A 17,399-nucleotide genomic window follows, 5' to 3' on the forward strand; every position below is an offset into this window, starting at 1 on the left:
ACTATGCCAGAGCAAAGACCACTGGGTGGTCTCACTCTGGTCTCCACAAACAGTAGTTCATACAGTATAACAAAAAAACACAAGTGTAATTTAACACAACATGCCATCTCTGCTCAGACATGGCCCTGGCCTGATCCAGAGTGGGGATTGAATTACCTCTCAGCTCTGCGGAGCGAAGGCGCTGCTGTCACCAGCAGACAGTGTGGGAGAGCCTGGCATGCCACTGCCTGTGCCTTATCTAGCCCAGGGACACACACAGCGCCTCAAATTCCACCACCGCTGGGTGCTGGCCTTTCCGTAGCAAAAAGGCTTGTTACAGACAAAAGTGTCTCAAAAGGATAATGGTCCTGGACATGACAAAAATATAACCAAAGTATTCTTTGCCTTCAGCACCTTGAAGCACTGGGAAAACATGCAGACTTCACGCAGCTTGAGGCACTGTGAGGATCCAGGCCGATGGTGGTTGCAGCATTCATGAAATGAGTGGTGAGTTTGTGAGTACTTTCTCTCTGCAGGTTAAAATCAATTCAATGATGAATTAAGCTAAAGAAAAGTCTAGCTAAAACTACAAACACACACATAGATAGATAGCTAGATTAGTCTAAACTAAGTATTTTCTACTCTTGCCTTTTTTTCTCACCTTTTTTCTCCCTATTGCTCCTAAATGGAAATGAGCCAAATTATGCTTGTGTCTGCTTATGGAGATAATATATTTAGTAAGCTAAAATTCCAAACTGAGCCTGGCTTTCCCTGCTCAGACTTAAAGGTAGTTTAGAAGTCTAGCATGTTGCACGTCGCTGTGCCCTAGCCCTGCTTAGCATCAAGCCCAGGGAAAACCACATGGACTTGGATTAGGATTATTCCTGGTCTTAAAGCTGAGCAGGGCCTGTGAAGCAGGGTCTGATTCCTTATGGTTTACTTTCCTTTATAAGGTGAAATAACTATGTAATTACATGGCAGTAAGCAGAAATTAGAGAAAAAAAAATATTGCTGAATTACTGGATGCAAGTGTGCAACTTTACACAGTTACTAGAATTTGCTAAGATCATATGTCAATCTAGGTAATTGCTCCTCCTGTAAAATTTCACTAAGCTGAACCCCTAGTCTGGAAGACAAACCAATCTTGTATTTATGTTGTAATGATACAGTAACAATTACCACATCCAGCCACTGTATGGTAGGTACCGTACAATCAATTCTGAATACTTACCATACATGTTCATTTGAAGACTACTCGCATCATACAGCTGCTCTGTAACTTAAACCTAGATTCTCTAACTTTCTCACTACTTCTGATTTCTAATATCAATGAAATGCTTGGAAAGAAGGAGGAATTGGTTCCTTCTACATAAGAACATAACCAGACTTTGGATTCTGAATCAGAAAAAGACTGTTTTCTCCACGTATCATCTACATATCACGTCACAGATTTTTCATGCAGACATGCAAAAAAATTGTTACAGTGCCCAGCATGACAGGGCTAGACCTTTGTCAGGCTTTTTTGAAATAGAAACCACAGCAAGATGGTATGGTGTCCACCTCTTGCTTCAGTACCCTCACCTCCTTGGTCCTATACCTCCTTGGTCCTACACCTCCCGGACTCCCTCTGTCCCCTCACATCTTCTCACATCATTTCCATTATGGTCAGTGCAACATCTTACCTCTGCAAGTGAAGCTTGTTTTTCTGGGTGGCAGCAGAGTTCGTGCCAGAAGACTGGTCCCTCGGGAGCTCCCCTTCACAGAGCAGCCTGTGGATGCTCCTTTGATCCAGCTTTTCCTGTGGCTCTTTTTAGACTTTCCCATACCACAACCCTCTTTATACAATAGGCGCTTTGGATGATTGTCAGTGGTCACAGGTAGTGAAAGACAAATCTGTTTCCTCCATAAACTATTACTGGACCCAGAGCTTGTTGGGACTGTGAAGGGTCTGTGAATTGCAAAGCCGAATCAGGTTATTTCAAGGAAAGAGAAAACACCCTATAGTAAGAGCATGAAATGTTAAAGTACTAAGGAGACATCCACTCTAGAGAAGGGTGGAGGAAAGACAAAACAATCTCAGAGAGAGCAGGAGGTTTTAGAAAGAGAATTTAGATATGGGCAAGAGATAAGAGAATGCATGGGGAAAAGGATCTAAAAGATTTTAGACACGGATTTTCCTGACACACACAGTTTTCCAAATTACTCCATTTCCTTCTTTTCCTCAGGACTTGACAAATCCAAGCCAAGACAATTGTAACCATGCCCTCTCCTGCCATTTTGGCATTGCAGTAGAGCAATAAGGTAGTAGCTCTCTCATGCGCTTCATTTGTGTTGTGAGTCAGTGCTTTCGACACAGAACTGAAAGCCTCCAAGTTCTACTCCGAGCTGTGACAATTTTTTTTTTCATTTGTGCCATTAATTTCACTCTTCTCCATATGTGAAATGTTACTTAGATTAATTCCCTGCCTCCCAATTATGCCTTGCTGATATTTTTCACATAAACATCTCCTGTCAGAAATCTCTTTTTTTTAAAACTACATGAGAAGTCTTTTGTAAATAACTGATCTCACAGTAGTTTTCCATTAAGTTTTTCTTTAACACATGGCAACAAGTTCTACTGAAAATTCAGGCCTGCATTGTTTTTGTTACCTACCAAAATACATTTTTTCTTGAGTTTTCAATGAGAAACTGAAAATTTCTAATAGAACATTTCAGAAAATATTTAAAATGAACCCATTTCAAGCCTTATAACAAGGAAAATCCAATATTTCCAGTGTGTTCTGAATTGTTTCTTCCACAAACAGTATTAACAGGGTTGCAGAGTGAGTACATAATAACTCTAAACAGTTTAAAGGTGAAAAAGAATTTTTAGAAGTTGAAATGTAACAGCTACTCATAAGTTTTACAATAAATGCATAACTTTATTACATGTATAATCATATAAAATAACTTGCAATTGTGTTAATGTGCAGGCATTCCTTTCTTTTAACAGAATAAATTAGTATGCATTTATTTAACCTGTCATTACATCATACTGTACATCAGTCACTATGCAATTACAAAGGTAATGGTTACCATATAATACTGACAAAGCCACTGTTTGGCTTTTGTAATTGGTAGTCAGTAAAATGCATTTTCCACATGATGAATGAAGTAGCCAGCAAAGCAGTCAATGCTGCATGAGATTTGCCGGAACAAAGATTAGTTTTAGAGTCTTGTATGAGCTTGAAGGTACAATAGTGTGTTTGTTTCTTGTTTTTTCAGTTTTGATACAAAACTCTATAGAATAGGTGCAGCAGAGGAGAAGAGTGAAGGGAAAGGATATTTCTAGGGGGAAAAAAGAAACTCAAAGGGTAAAATTTGCCATGTGTAAAGGTCAGTCCAAGACCCATGTTACTCTTAAATCACATGATTTTAATTTAAACCCTTTCTTTTCTGCATCAACTCTGCTATTGGCTATGGTTTCTTGAAAGAGCCAGAGATGCTAGGACCACAGTGAGCCATTTAGTAGCTGGAGCTGATACAACATACAGTCAGGACATGCTCCTACTGGGACAGGCTACCTTTAACTAACAGTTAAACTTGGCTGCCTTCCTCCCCTCTCTTCCTACATCTGCTCCTACAAACACATAAACCCTCCTAGAGTCAGTTCTTTAAGCATTTGTGAGGGTCGTATTCATAATAGTTGCAAATACAAGTTGATTCATTGGGGAAATAGTCATGCTGTAAAATCTATTGAAGAAACAACTGCAGGGAGGGATCTGGTCTTTTGTCTTGAATTAGATTAGTGACATTTAAGTCACTGCAGCGTCAAGAACTTTTACTCTTTAAACTGAACAGAAGTTCTTGACACTGCAGTGACTTCCATGTTTTATACATTAATCTAGGTCAGATTTTAGAAGTATTTAGGAATCTGGTTCCTAGTACAAATATGTGTCACGTGCCTAAAAATCTGGATAAGACTGCTCTTTTATTTCCACTTAAAATCTATGGGAGTGAGGCAGTTTATGAAATACCTCTTGCCACCCTCCAAATCTTTGAGAGTCCCAATTGTTTACAGTCTGGTGAGCCATTCCCAGGCAGCTATGGGAGATTTTTTACACCGCTCCCTTCTGCTGGCCAAAGGAGAAGACATCCCTCACTGAGGGATCAGAATGCTGAAGGCTATAAAATAGCTGGAACCCTGTAACAGGAGAAACTGGCAATCTAACCAGGATGCTTTCAGTTTTTGTGGTGCAATGTTGTGAAAGGCTTCACATTTTTCCCAAAGAGCAAAAAGCTCAGAAATATATTACAAAATTGCCCTACAGCACCAGTCACCTCTCCCAGACACATCATAAGCCATAGGGGCTGCTTTATTAATCCTCAAACTCTTCGTAGTATAAAACAGATTACCAGTTCTAGTCCTAAAAGGACCAAACACACAGGGCTCAACTTTCCTCTTGCAGCACATTAAGCCTCCAGTGGCTCTGTCAAACTGCAACCTGAGCTATGTCTTTTGGGGCCCTGGCCACCCATAGCATTAGCCCAATTAGGGCAAAAGTAAGCAGATAAGAAAACAGAAACACCTCTTATATCTCCTCATCTCACAGTACATTTCTTCCAAAGAACTTGTGAGCCCCTTTGAAATCTCAAGAGCCAGCTGAGGTTAATAAACAATAATCATGAATTTGTTCATGAAGGTCTGATTTCAGTGTAACTATAATTTTACCTGTAGTATTATTCTTAGCTATATAAATTAGATTTTATATATGAGCTAAGAGACATTCTATCAGTTATGTAGTCACTCCTCAGAATCCTCTTGTTTGACCTTTCTCTATATTCCCTAAATCCATCAATGTTCAACTGATTTAATTAAAAATAAAAATAAAAACAGCAGTGCTTCTAGCTTCATCTAGTTCAGTGTTGTGTCCCTGACATACATGAAAGCTCACTGCTGAAGGACAGTTTATAAGAAATTAGAGTTTACAGAAAAATCATTCCTCTCAGTTCTTCTGGCAACCAGTGATTTAAGGAATTACAGTCATTTGCAGTCACCTCCTACTTTACATCTAAGGCTGGCATATAGAGTTTTGGAGTTCTGGGAAAAAATAGTTGTGTGGAAGTTGCTTGTCTATGCAACCACTACAAGTAGTATGATGAGATTTTCAAAATATCTTAAGCGAATTGCAGTATAAGGAAGCATAAAAGAAGAAGAAGAGATTTTCTAATAAACTGTGTGATATCTTTCCGAGGTAAAAAGCATACATTTCATTTTATGAGACATCTTAGAAACAAGACTTGTGAAAACACTGAAAATGTACTAGGCAACAACATTTCATTAGCAAGGGGGTGGCCTGCATAAGCTATTTGAGCTCTTCCATCTTTGATTTATCTGATTCTAGGAATTCTTGCTAATTGGCCTTTGCTTTCATTTCTGACATCTTGCAGAAAAACAAAGAATATGCCCAACTTTGAGGAAAGAGGGAGCTTGGTCGATTAAAACTCAGAGTTTGAATGTTGTCTAAAATAGATCCTTAAGGACAGTTTTTTTGAATACACATTTAGTGACTTTTCAGTATTATGCATTAAGAATCCATACTTAAATATGCATGTTATTTTCTATGTCTTTTAACAACACCAAAACTAAACTGTAAGCTATTGGCAGTACCTCTTTTGAGCTATTTGCCTGAATTATTTCTGCAGTAAATCTGTAGAAATGTCCACTTACGCAGTAAGGATCATAAATATCTCATGGAAGCCATAAAATACAACAGAATTTTGGAAGTCATAATTTTAATGGATAAAACCGTGCTGTAAAAGAAGGGCCTCTGGGACTGAGGCTAGAGTAAAATTTATCTAAGTGAGCTGCGATGCTAATCCATCTGCAAGCGAGAAATTATCTAATGTCCCAGGTGTGACATATTATCCAAAGGGTACCTAGTGATTAAGGACACAAAGGTATAGATGTGGCTGACGTCCAAGAAAGCCCCAAGCAATTAGTGGTGACTGGAAATTGTCAAGAATTCCTCTGAATGTTTGATAGTTTCCTCTGTGCTCAGGTTTGCCAAGGCACACACGCCGGAGTATCTGTGGTTGGCCTCCAAAGTATGCTCAAGGCCTGGTGACAGGGCCCGGCTGGGGAGCCACACAGCTCTCTGCAGGCTGGTTGCAATCTTTTCAGCAAGGTACTAGCACACCAGTCTCCGGCTTCCACCGAAGTCAAAGGATCAGGCCAACAATTAGGCAAAGAAACTGGGAATGCTTCCCCTTCCCCCAAATACATGAATAGAAATATTTCTATCTGGTCAGAAACACACACAAAAAAAAACACTTTTAACGGTCCTTTCTGTTCTAAAGAAAACAAAAGTAACTCTTGAAAATGCTGAATTGCATTGTGGTATCATAATAAACTGCTGTAATTCTGAAAGGTCTTTCTAAGGGGCCGGCACAGTCCCCATAAATTAACAACAATAAAATGTTTAGCCAGCAGGCAGGGTGTTTTGGATGGGATACCCAGATCGGTCCATATCATTATACAAACTGATTAGGTTTCAAACAGTAAAAATGGCAAGTTGTTAACTGCAGCAAGCGTGTTTACATAACTTAGTGTCACTGAAGAAATCAGAGACAAACTCCTCAGATTCCCGTATTCGCACAGAAGATGAACAGGATCCAGCTACTCTAACTCCCACAGAGAAACCCAAAGTCTGTGCACTGGAGGAGCCGCTCTGCTTCCAAAGCACATTGCAGCTATGTCAGATGGCCTTGGGTGAAAGCTTCATCTGACCGATAAAACACTCACTTTTGGAAAGACTCTAACTGGATTATCAACATTATTTGGGGGCTGCCCTGGGAAAGGGAGAGCAGAGACATTTGAGTTTGCACTCGCCAGCCGAGAGCATCTGTTATGAGGAAGGATGATGTGAACTCAGTGGATTAGCTGAAGCCTTCGGATTTGAAATCTGTGTTCTGCTTCACACCCAAGCCCGCACTGTGGCACACAGCCAGGTCAGCATGCAAGAGCACGTCGAGGCCCTCGTTGTGCAACAAGTTTAGCCTCAGCCTCCTCAGTGATGCAGCAGGGCCTATGTGGTGCCTCGTGCGAGCAGTGCTTCAGTGCCTGTCTCTGCTCTCCCCAATTGCTATAGCCTGTTCCACCTGGTACCCTACAGCACCCTTTTGGGTGTGGGCCCTCACAGAGCATATTACATGCGGGAGTGTCTAAGATTGGTCCTAGTCACTTACGTTCCCAGATCTTCATCTTACCAGTATCTTCACTATTTACCATGCATTTCAGAGACCAAAAAAAAGGGAGAGCTCCAAGAGCAGCTCACAAGAAAGAGATAACATTGGCTTCCTCCACTTCATTATATGACTAGATTGTGGTAGATATACAGCTTGCTCCCAAACAGAAGTGAGGATGTCAGGTTCCTCCCCCACTGCAAGGTCTTTTCCTCCCTTGTTGGAGGATTCAGGATACCCAGCAAGCAGACCCAGCATAACATGTTCATGCCGTAAGTTACATTTTGCGTTTAGGAGTTGTTCCCCTTCAACCAGCTGTAAGCCTATTGCAGCTCACAGTCTGCCATCTTCTCACCTAAATCGTTGGGTCTCTTCAAACCCTGCCTTAGCCATATACAGATATGTTGACAGTCCAGTCAGCATTTTAACTATCAACAAGCTGGCTGTTTTCATTCATCATATACTTCTCCACCTTTCTGCTTTTACCTGGAAATAAGATGGTCCCTGTTAGCACAGCAGTATGGAGTATCTCAGATTGGAAGGGTCTGGGACTGTTTGTTTGCCTCACAGTAGCTTCCCAAAACCCCTGTTAAGATCGAAGATGTACTGTTCTCATTTCCATATGATCACGTAAGAAGGCTAGGCTTCTTGTCCTAAGGAAAATTCAATCTAATGCCTTGTTCTGTTCTTCTACAAGCAAAATCACCATCCATCTAAAGACCTTCTGATAATTCTCACAAAATGAACTTAACTGATTGTGCTCTGTTTTTCTGGGCTTTGACATCCTTGTTGTTACTATTTCCAGTGATTTAATGTGGATAGAAAAATTACCAGCATTCGTACAGACTCCCTCATTAAATGCTAATCAATATAAGGCTACTTCTGCAGTCATTTTCCATTGCACTCTGTCTTTTTCTCCAATTAGGCTTGTTCACTCCTTGCCACAAACTCAGGGTTTTGATCAAAGGCTTCATTATCTTTGGACCTGTCATGGAGACAAAACCACACTGGAAACTTCCTTCCTATCCACCAAGAGTAACCTAGCAGAGGTCAGGCTCGCTCCTGGATGCTGGGGAGTCTGCTTCATGCCCCAAGGGGCTTAGTCACGAAGGGAATGCCAGGTATCATGCTGGAGATGCTAAGGAGGAGCTGCTTCTCCCAAGAGCAGGGTCCATGCCTACCTTTCTGGCTCTGACATGGAGCTACAGGGCTGCTAAAAAAATGTTTGTCAGACTCCTTTTGGGTATCAGGCTATCAACAAGGGCTGACAGGAGCAAGGAATATAAGCTATAAGATTATTAGAGTGGTTTTTTGGGGGTGGTTGCATAATAGCTGAGCTGGACTGGATATTTCAGCGTGCATGTATCACACAAACATGGTTCAGTAGACTAGACACAGTACTATAGAAGTCTCTGTTAAAGTTAAATATAATAAATGCTCATTTCATTTATTTCACTCCAGAAACTGGCTATATGTAGACCTGAGTGAATACATCTTTGGAAAACACAAAATTTGCTTTAAAATGCAGTGAAGGAGCCACCTTAAGTACTTACGAATTGAGTGACTTAGTCAAAAATATGAGAGGATGGCGTAGACATTTCTAAAGTCTAAATGTTTTCTTTCAATAGCCTTAAGACAAAGGAGTTTAATTTATCATTTAAGAATACCTTTTTTTTTTTATGTTGGTCTACAATTTTAAATAAAAGAGTTGAGTTCAATGGCCTGAAAGCAAGGTGTTTCATTTTAGGACACACAGAATCATTTCTTTAAGTTATTTAGGGGTTGGCTGGCTTTGGCCAGTGAACCAAAATCCATGTTGTGTGCACTGTGTTTGTGATGTGGCTCGAGGTGCAGAGAATTGGAATTTAATTTCTCAGATTCTGGTTCTCCTGCTGACCTACTTTCTGACATTGGGTGATTCACAGGGACTTTTCATGCTTCTGCCTCAGTCTTCTGCCTGCCTAATTGTGCTGAAAGCTCCCTGTGGGCAAGGGCTATTGACAGCTACCTCCACAAGCCAGGTGGAACTGCAAGCCGCAAGAGGTTTGATCAGAGTTCATTTCTGAGGTACCAACACCAGCTGTGCTATCGTAACTAACATTTGAACCTACATTTGTAAACGGATCGGACATTTATTCCCAGAAGAGGTTAGGCTGCTTGCTGATATGTCGTGCACACGTGAGCTGTATGAGCATCTCCTCCGATACTCACACATTAGTTAAAAAGGCAACTAGAAAAACTCAGATTGATACCATCTCCTTGGTTCTGTTATGTAAATACAGCAGGTGGCTGGGGAGATTGGGTATGTAACATGTTTGGATGTCTTCAGTTTTCCAGGATTAGCCATGAGGCTTCACTAAAAGACTCCCTGAACCATAATATAAAAATAAAATGTCAAACATATCCTATACAAAAAAAGGAAACAAAAGATAGGCTGTAGTTTTAAATGTAATATGAGCTTACTGAGTTCTGGGCTGCCATGGACGTCACTGCTGTAGATTTTAACATGCTCTGAAATAGAAACCACTAGCATCTTGTGTATAACAACTCTAAATATACATTAATTTACTGTCTTTGCCTCAGAGTCCATTGCATAAATCATTAGTGTATTTTTATGGCTTTCTGGAGGCAGAGGAAGAAGGCATTGGATGCTCCCATTCTTCACCACAGTCCCCATCACTGCCACCAGGAACCCTCAAGAACTCCATATGGCAGAAAGGGAAGTAATGGGGGACAGAAGAATCAAGCATGTGCCGCTCCTACATGTATTCAGTTCAAACAGCTTTCACGGTTTTGGAGTTGTTTTTGTTCACAGCCTATGACCGTTGTGCCCCTGTGCCAAGCACAACCCTGCCTCTGGAGCCGCTAAGCAGGGCACAAACAGCTGAGAAGACGCCTTCTCCTTGAGACCTCTGCAACTGCTTTCAGTATTTCAGCAAGCTGGAAAGTGTGCAGTCACAGGGCTGTGTTTCCATACAGGCACAGGAGAGTGGAACAATATGGTCCCCTCTGCTGGTTTTAACAGAGAGGAACAGAAAAGCCTGACAAGCTGATCCAGACATGTTCCACATCCAGTAAGAACCCAGAAACTCATAATTAAGGATCAAAATTAGAAACCGATACACAACTGCAGACAGTGAAAAATGTGGTGTGATGTTTGGGAGGGATGTCTGTGCAACCTCTGGTAGACTCCCCTGAAACCACAAATCTCATTCAAATCCCACCTAGATGATAAGCTCTCCAGATCAGGGAGTACATCTTTCATTTGACTGCAGGACTCTAGACAAGCTTATTAAAAAGCCAGGAAAAAAATTAATCAGATGTGGACTCTGCCATACCTATCTATTGAGGCTGAAATTAAAATCTTTGTCAGGGAAAGCCAGGCATGTCCTATATGCTGAAAGAACAGTGAAATGAGGATACTTGAATGGCTTAGCAAGCAGCAGCTGTCACAAGCAATGGCAGAGATATTATTCTTCCATATTCTTCCTATGCCAGCACTAAGCAGCCTTCCCTCCCCTTCTTTGCAAGATGGCACAACACATGTAGAAACACATGGTTCAACTGTAGAAATACCTTCATTGTGTTTTCAGACTCGACTTTTTCCAAAAATCTTGTCCATTTACTACTTGTGCCATCTCAGCCATCAGCCTTATAAGATCCTCACCCCTCAGAGCAGTGCAACTATCACCTTGCCCCAGTGACCCTCTGTTTTGGTATGCACTAGCTGAACACCATTTGGTGCTAGTACATTATCACTTTTATTGTGTTTTATGATGAGGCAGCCAGTGTAGTCATCTAGCCACACACAGAGGAAGAGTGTGGCACAGAGAGCCATTTAATGTTCACGCAGGTAAGTAATGGGTCAGATTTGCAATACATTGTATTAATTGTGCTTGTCTGATAACTCTGATCGAGGCATAAGTCAAAAATACACTCTGACTCTTCTCAGATAACTTATTTGTGTAATTAATTAATGCACATGGATCTGGGGAAGCAAGAATTTCTGAATTTAAAGACATAAAGTCAAGACTTCAGGGCAAAAAAATAAAGTCGTCTTGGGTAATGAAGATAAAGTACCATTGCAATAAATTTAATTCTGCAATAAAGTGCCAACATGGTGTGCAAGGAATTTACTCAAGGTTCTCAGGGAAGACTTTCATTCATTTTATGTTGCATTCTTGAGCACTAGCAGTTCTGAGAGAATAGATTAAAGCATGTATATCACCTCCCCATATTATTTGTCTTTTTAAAGCGTACCAGAGACAATGTGTACAAGTTGGTTAATGCAAACTCTTCAGTTCAAGAACGCAGAAGCCAAGAAAAAATGTGGAACTGATTCATGTAAAGGTAATTATTTATTTACTTGGTTTCCACATAACGTATTCTAATATAACATCTCTGTTTCTTTGAATAAAAGTATCGGTCGCTTGTATCATTGTTTACATATGTTTTTGCAAATTCATTGCTCCATGTCTTGGGCATTGCAGTTCAGCAATATAGATACAGAGATCAGAAATAATTTATCTGCATGACAATATAAACCCAGTGATAATGCTTCTGTCTCTTGTGTATCCACAATCAATTGCTATGGATAGAGGGGTTGGGGAGTGACCATAGAGCATTTATGGAAAAACAATCATAACTGAAATTAATGTGATTTTCCTCATTCCTGTCTTGATTTTTTTCTTTTTTTCTTTTTTTTTTCTCATTTGAATGTAAAGAGGAGCATACCTGTTTTGCAACTTCAAAGTCTGATTGCACCATGTCAGATATGCATGTTAGATTTAATTGTCTTAGTTTGAATCACAGTTGTGGATAAGGTGTGTCAGCAATAGTTACAGCTAAACTCATGCAAATATAATGAAGATCTTAATTGCTCACATGATGGTGTGCTTGTGTAGAAGTCGGTTCTCGCAAAAGAACCCAGCATTTCCGGTGGCTTTTATCTGATGCAAGGAAATCTGCCTTCCCAAGCTACCTAGCTTGGTTCACACTCCTGCTGTTAAAAAGTCAGTCAGGTGTGCCTGCCTTTAATCAAGTTTACATCCTGCTTGCCAGATAAACATGCCTGACCTCACAAACCTTTCTTTTCTTTTGCCTCCCTTCTTCATTCTTTTTTTTATGTTTTCCTCCCAGAGATTCTCTATTACCACTTTTGACCACGAGACAGTGATAAGCTTGTATGCATTTTTGGGTAAAATGATTTATATTTTATGCTGATATATCCTGGAAGATCCTCACTGACTTTAGTGAAGCTCAAATTAACCTGAGCCCCCAAGAAATTTGTCCCACTTTTCCTTTCAGAGACTTCTTTATAAGTTCCCCTGAGAAGATAAAGCAACCTCAGCATTTTCTTTGAACAGACAGTCCCATATGCTGCAACCCTTTTTGTTGCTGGTTGTGTTGGTCATTACAGAAGGTAATCAGGTGGTCTACGGGTGTCCCACATTTTGTTCTGTGTTTGGCCTGTAAACTAGTGGTGTTCTGCTGTACAATCTTGTGGCTTGCTATACACGGATTTGGGCTTGGCTTGTATTCACTGTGGTATAAAGTCATGTAAGAAGGATTAGAATCAGAGTCTAGTGTAGGAAGATGGTTTAGAGCACTATGGAGATTTCCTCATGGAAGGGGGAAAAAAAAGCCTCCCACACAATCATGTTTAAAAAAGGGATTACCTGTTTTCATTTACCACTGACACAAACTCAAGCATCTCTGAGATATGTTTGTGGTTAATGCACAGCTGGTACTGTGAGAAATACTGAAAGTTGTGGCTAAATCCTGTTCTCAATTATGCTAATGTAAGGCTCAAATGACTCTTTTTCACTGAAGGAATTGTCCAGTTTTACACTGGCATAACTGAGGGCAGAATTCACCCCAATATTTGGATGTCTTTCTCTCAGTGCAAAGAATCTGAACACAGTCAAACCAAAGAAGCAAATGCACAGTCCTCAGAAGTGGCAGCTAAAATCTCAGCTAAAACAGTCCTTCATGTTAGGCCATGATTCTGGAAAGTGTTTGGACATGTGCCTGTCTTACATCTGCTGACAGCAACAAAGCAGTTACACAAATGCTGAATTTCAAGCTGGTGCCATTGAAGTTCTGGTGCTGTTTGTAAAGGCTCTTAAGGAGCCTTCATCTGTGCTGCAGAGCAACAGAAACTCTGTGAATGTGTTGGGTCACTGCCTGTCCTCCAGTCATGCAAGACAGCCTCTGGGCTGACCATTGGGAGCCAACCAATGTCTGTGAGCATGGTGGGATCAGTGGGAGAACCCGGAGGCAGTGGGCAGAGGGCTGGTATGGGGTTGCAGCTGACAACCCTGCCTCAGGTCTGTAACTGCGAGTGATTTAGCTGGAATCATGGTACATTCAGTGTGGCATCTCTCTGTCCCTTAGGAAGCCTGCATGTGTTCCATAGTCCTTTTCCAAGATCTCATTTTTCTGGGCAGCTAGAAAAGTGATTATTTGCTGCAAAAGTATGCAAAAGCCATGTCCCCTTTGTTTTTCATAAAGGACATGGTATTTGACTAGGTAATATGGAAAACCCTATGCTGCACAGGATATCTAACAGCTCTTGCACTGGTATGTGAGACATGGGAGCTAACTGTACAGGGCTGAGCCTCCATGGGCCTTTCCTTTGAAACAGGGTTCTCCTGAATGAACCCCTATAAAAAGGAGTTATTCCTCTATACTTTCAGTTTTGTTGCACGCAAAAAACATCCTTTCCTTGAGGTTTCCTGCTGAGTGGGTTTGGAAAGGTGTTGCACCTAGAACCAATGTCAGAGAAATATTTTGGCAATGTCATGTTCCCTGCAGAACCTAACACACTGCAGTCAAAGGGCACCATGACTAGAGATGTGGTAGATCACACTGGCATCATTCAGTTTTCACTATCCAGCCTCTGAAACTCATTGATGAAGAAGCTTTGTTGACCACAGAGGTCTATATATTCTGGAGGCTGTGGTTCTTCACAGAAGGAGAACCTGTAGGCTGAATCACAGACTGAATCTTTTTGATGGCTGTATATTGACAGCTGAGAAAGAGTTTACAGTCAATAACATCATACTTAGTGGAGGATATAACCCAGGTACTATGGAGGCTAGAGACTGGAGTGGGAGGGATATACAACTTTAAAGAGTCCATAAGAATAAATAAAGGGCTTATCTATATTGTATATCTCAATATAAAAAATAATAGAGGGCTCCATTTTTCTTTATACTAAGCTTGTCCTTTCTGGATCTCACACACCTCTCTCCCTTCAGCAGACCACATATTGAAATTTTTAGACAAACTTAGTAATCTTTTTGACTCTCTTCCTCTTTTCAGAAGGTAGCCTTTACTCTTGCTTAGGTGTGAGGAATACGGCACTATACTGCTATGCATGCAGCAAGATATTTACTTGAGACCATGTATCCTATAAGCTTCATAACAAGACTGCTAAGGTTGGAGATAAAGCTTGTGCACCATGCTGTTTGCAAAACATCTCAGGATGTCTAGAAATGTACTGGAACAGCCATATTATACCCCATGGAGCTACAAAATTTTGTTTCTAAGAAGCAAGTCCTGCTCCAAACAAGAGCTTGCACTGGATGTTGTGTAGTAAATTACAGGTTTTTTCGAGTGTCAGCCTAGTACTTTGGTTTTCCCTTGACACGTTTGATATTTTCACAAGCCATAACCTGTTTGTGTATCTCATGTAGAGGACTAGTTTTGATACAGATGTTAAAATGGCATCATACTGACTAGGAAGTTTTGACACGTGCTCTGAAATCTGTCTTTGTAACATATCACCTTACCTCCTGTTTTCCGTTTGCACATCATAACCTCATATGGTTGTACATACCAGGGGCATGTCTGGACCAGCACAACACTATTCGCAGCTACAGACCATGGCGCAGTCCTTGGTGGGGTGTTGTGGCTATGCTGAAATCTTATCACTTTGCTAGATCATTCTTTTAAAAACCTCAAAGGCTTGATCCAAAGTCTACTCAAGGTAATGGGAATTTTTCCTGGGTTTGTGTCAGGACATCCTAGTCTGATCATGAAGTAAATATGTTTAGGTGAACATGCAGTATGGCACCTTTGACAGAAGCCAAGAAACCTCGAACACACACTCATTTCTACTAGACAGAAGATAGAATCAGTGAATAAACTGAACTTTAAGGAGCCACAGTAAAGCATGACTATTTTTCACACACATCATTCAAAGTAAGAAACTGGCTCTGTGTTTTCACACCAGGCTCAGAGAGGAAAAAATATCATGTATGAAGCCAAACATCTATAAATCTGAGCCACATCTTTTCAAAATTCCCTGTCTGAAAATTGGGCAAATTCTGCCTGTATGGATTTCCCCATTTGTCTCAAATGCAATATTAGGAAATATTGTTTCAAACTTGTAAGATAGTTGTACATAACAAAGTGTAATAAGATGAAATGTTATTTTAGGAACAGAGAGACAGGTTCCATGAAATCTCTCTGCAGAGACACATGCATTTGCTCAGAAAAACATGTAATAAATCATTTTGGGGGTGGTTGTCTTTTTATTTGTTTCCTGTCTGGCTTTCACATCTAGTCCCAGATCCTCAGTGTGTGTTATCATACTGTTTTTGCTTTAGGTTACATCATGGGCAAAGGGAAGGTAGTGTTGATGAGTCCAGAACATATTCTGCCGAAAACTTCTCTTCCTTCCCCTTCATTGTGAGGGAACATGTTGAATTTTAAGGGAATTTGAATGACTTTAATGGAGCTAGTCTGAAGGCAGAAGTAGAATTTATATATAGCAACTTAGAACAGGGAGGGAAAGCAGCACGTGTGCACTGGAAGGACAAGGACAGAGCTACTCAGAAACATCATAAATCAGAAGAGTGTGATGACATATGAAAAAAGGGAACCTTGTTATGGAACCAGATTGTTATTGCAATGAATGTTTATTTTTAGAGTTGCAGGGGGTACATTTTAGAGGCTATTAGTATCAAAAAAAAAAACTGTGGGGGTGATTTTGTTCAACATCTAACCACATGCTTCTGCCCTGCAATGCAGGGAAACAAGGAGAGCATTGGATTTCACGGATAGCACCACAGACAGCTATTAAGGCCTAATCCAGTGTCACATTTCTGCCCAGTGCTGGCTAACTACCAGCCCAATTTGCTGGCTTCTCTCTGCCTGTGTTTCTTCATTATTTCAAGCCATGCAGAGACTTATCCTAATAATGGGTCAACCCTCAGCCAAATGTGCTCAATTGAAGGCCACCATGGGAGAATGGCAGGATATTGTCTTTCCAACAGCAAGTGAATTTCAGGCAGCTTAAGGCAGTATCCATTTCACTATAATGCTGGTTTATGTTACAGCCCTTTTCAAACTTCTAATTGCCCTGTACTGCTGACATTTATAGACATCCCCTATTTTAAATGAAAACACAACACTGAGGTCAGGAGGAGGTTCTGGGACAGCAGAGATCCCAGGTGAGGCCAAGGGAGGAAATTACTTCAAAACTTCCAAATGCCAAACATGTTGGGGGGGAGGCATAGGAAGGGAGAAGAGAAGAGAGAGAAAAGAAAAAAAATCCAGAGGTGAGGGAGACCTTAATCACAGCCCCAAAGGTATAGATGAATACTAGTGGTTCTTACTTATCCAAACAGTCGAGGTCTGGAGCATAGCTAGTCCTCTCCCTCCTCAGTTTCCCCTCCCAGAGATAAACATTTTTAAATGTTTATTCATCTGGTTGTGCGACTCTGTTTTGGGCCAGCTCTTCAGCTGCGTTAAACTGGCAGAGCTTCAGAGAAGTCCATGAATGTATGCCAGCTGGGAGTCTGGTCTCACTGGAGTGACAAAGTTCTCTGCCTTTACAGAGGAGAAAACTCTCAGATTTTCTTTCTTCTGTCCAGGCTTTCTCACCTGAGGGAAACTGATTTAACCGCTGCTGATGGTAGGAGATATTGTTACACACATTGGCCTTTGCTTTCCAGCATGCTACACAACCTGTCAACCACAACCATGAAGTGAAACCTGAGTTAAAGGGCCAAAAGTGAAGAAACATGATGTGTTTTATTCATGCAGGGATCTGTACGAGCAATGGGTTTTGTCTGTGTGCTTAATGTGATTTCTGTAGTGTGAATGTCTCTGTTATTCCTGAGGGAAAATGTCTTTTAAGGATAAAAGTGAAGGGATGCCACTGTGTTTTTGCAGAGGTCTATTTG

Source organism: Dromaius novaehollandiae, chromosome 3 (genome assembly GCF_036370855.1).
Source record: "Dromaius novaehollandiae isolate bDroNov1 chromosome 3, bDroNov1.hap1, whole genome shotgun sequence".
Taxonomy (NCBI): Eukaryota; Metazoa; Chordata; class Aves; order Casuariiformes; family Dromaiidae; genus Dromaius; species Dromaius novaehollandiae.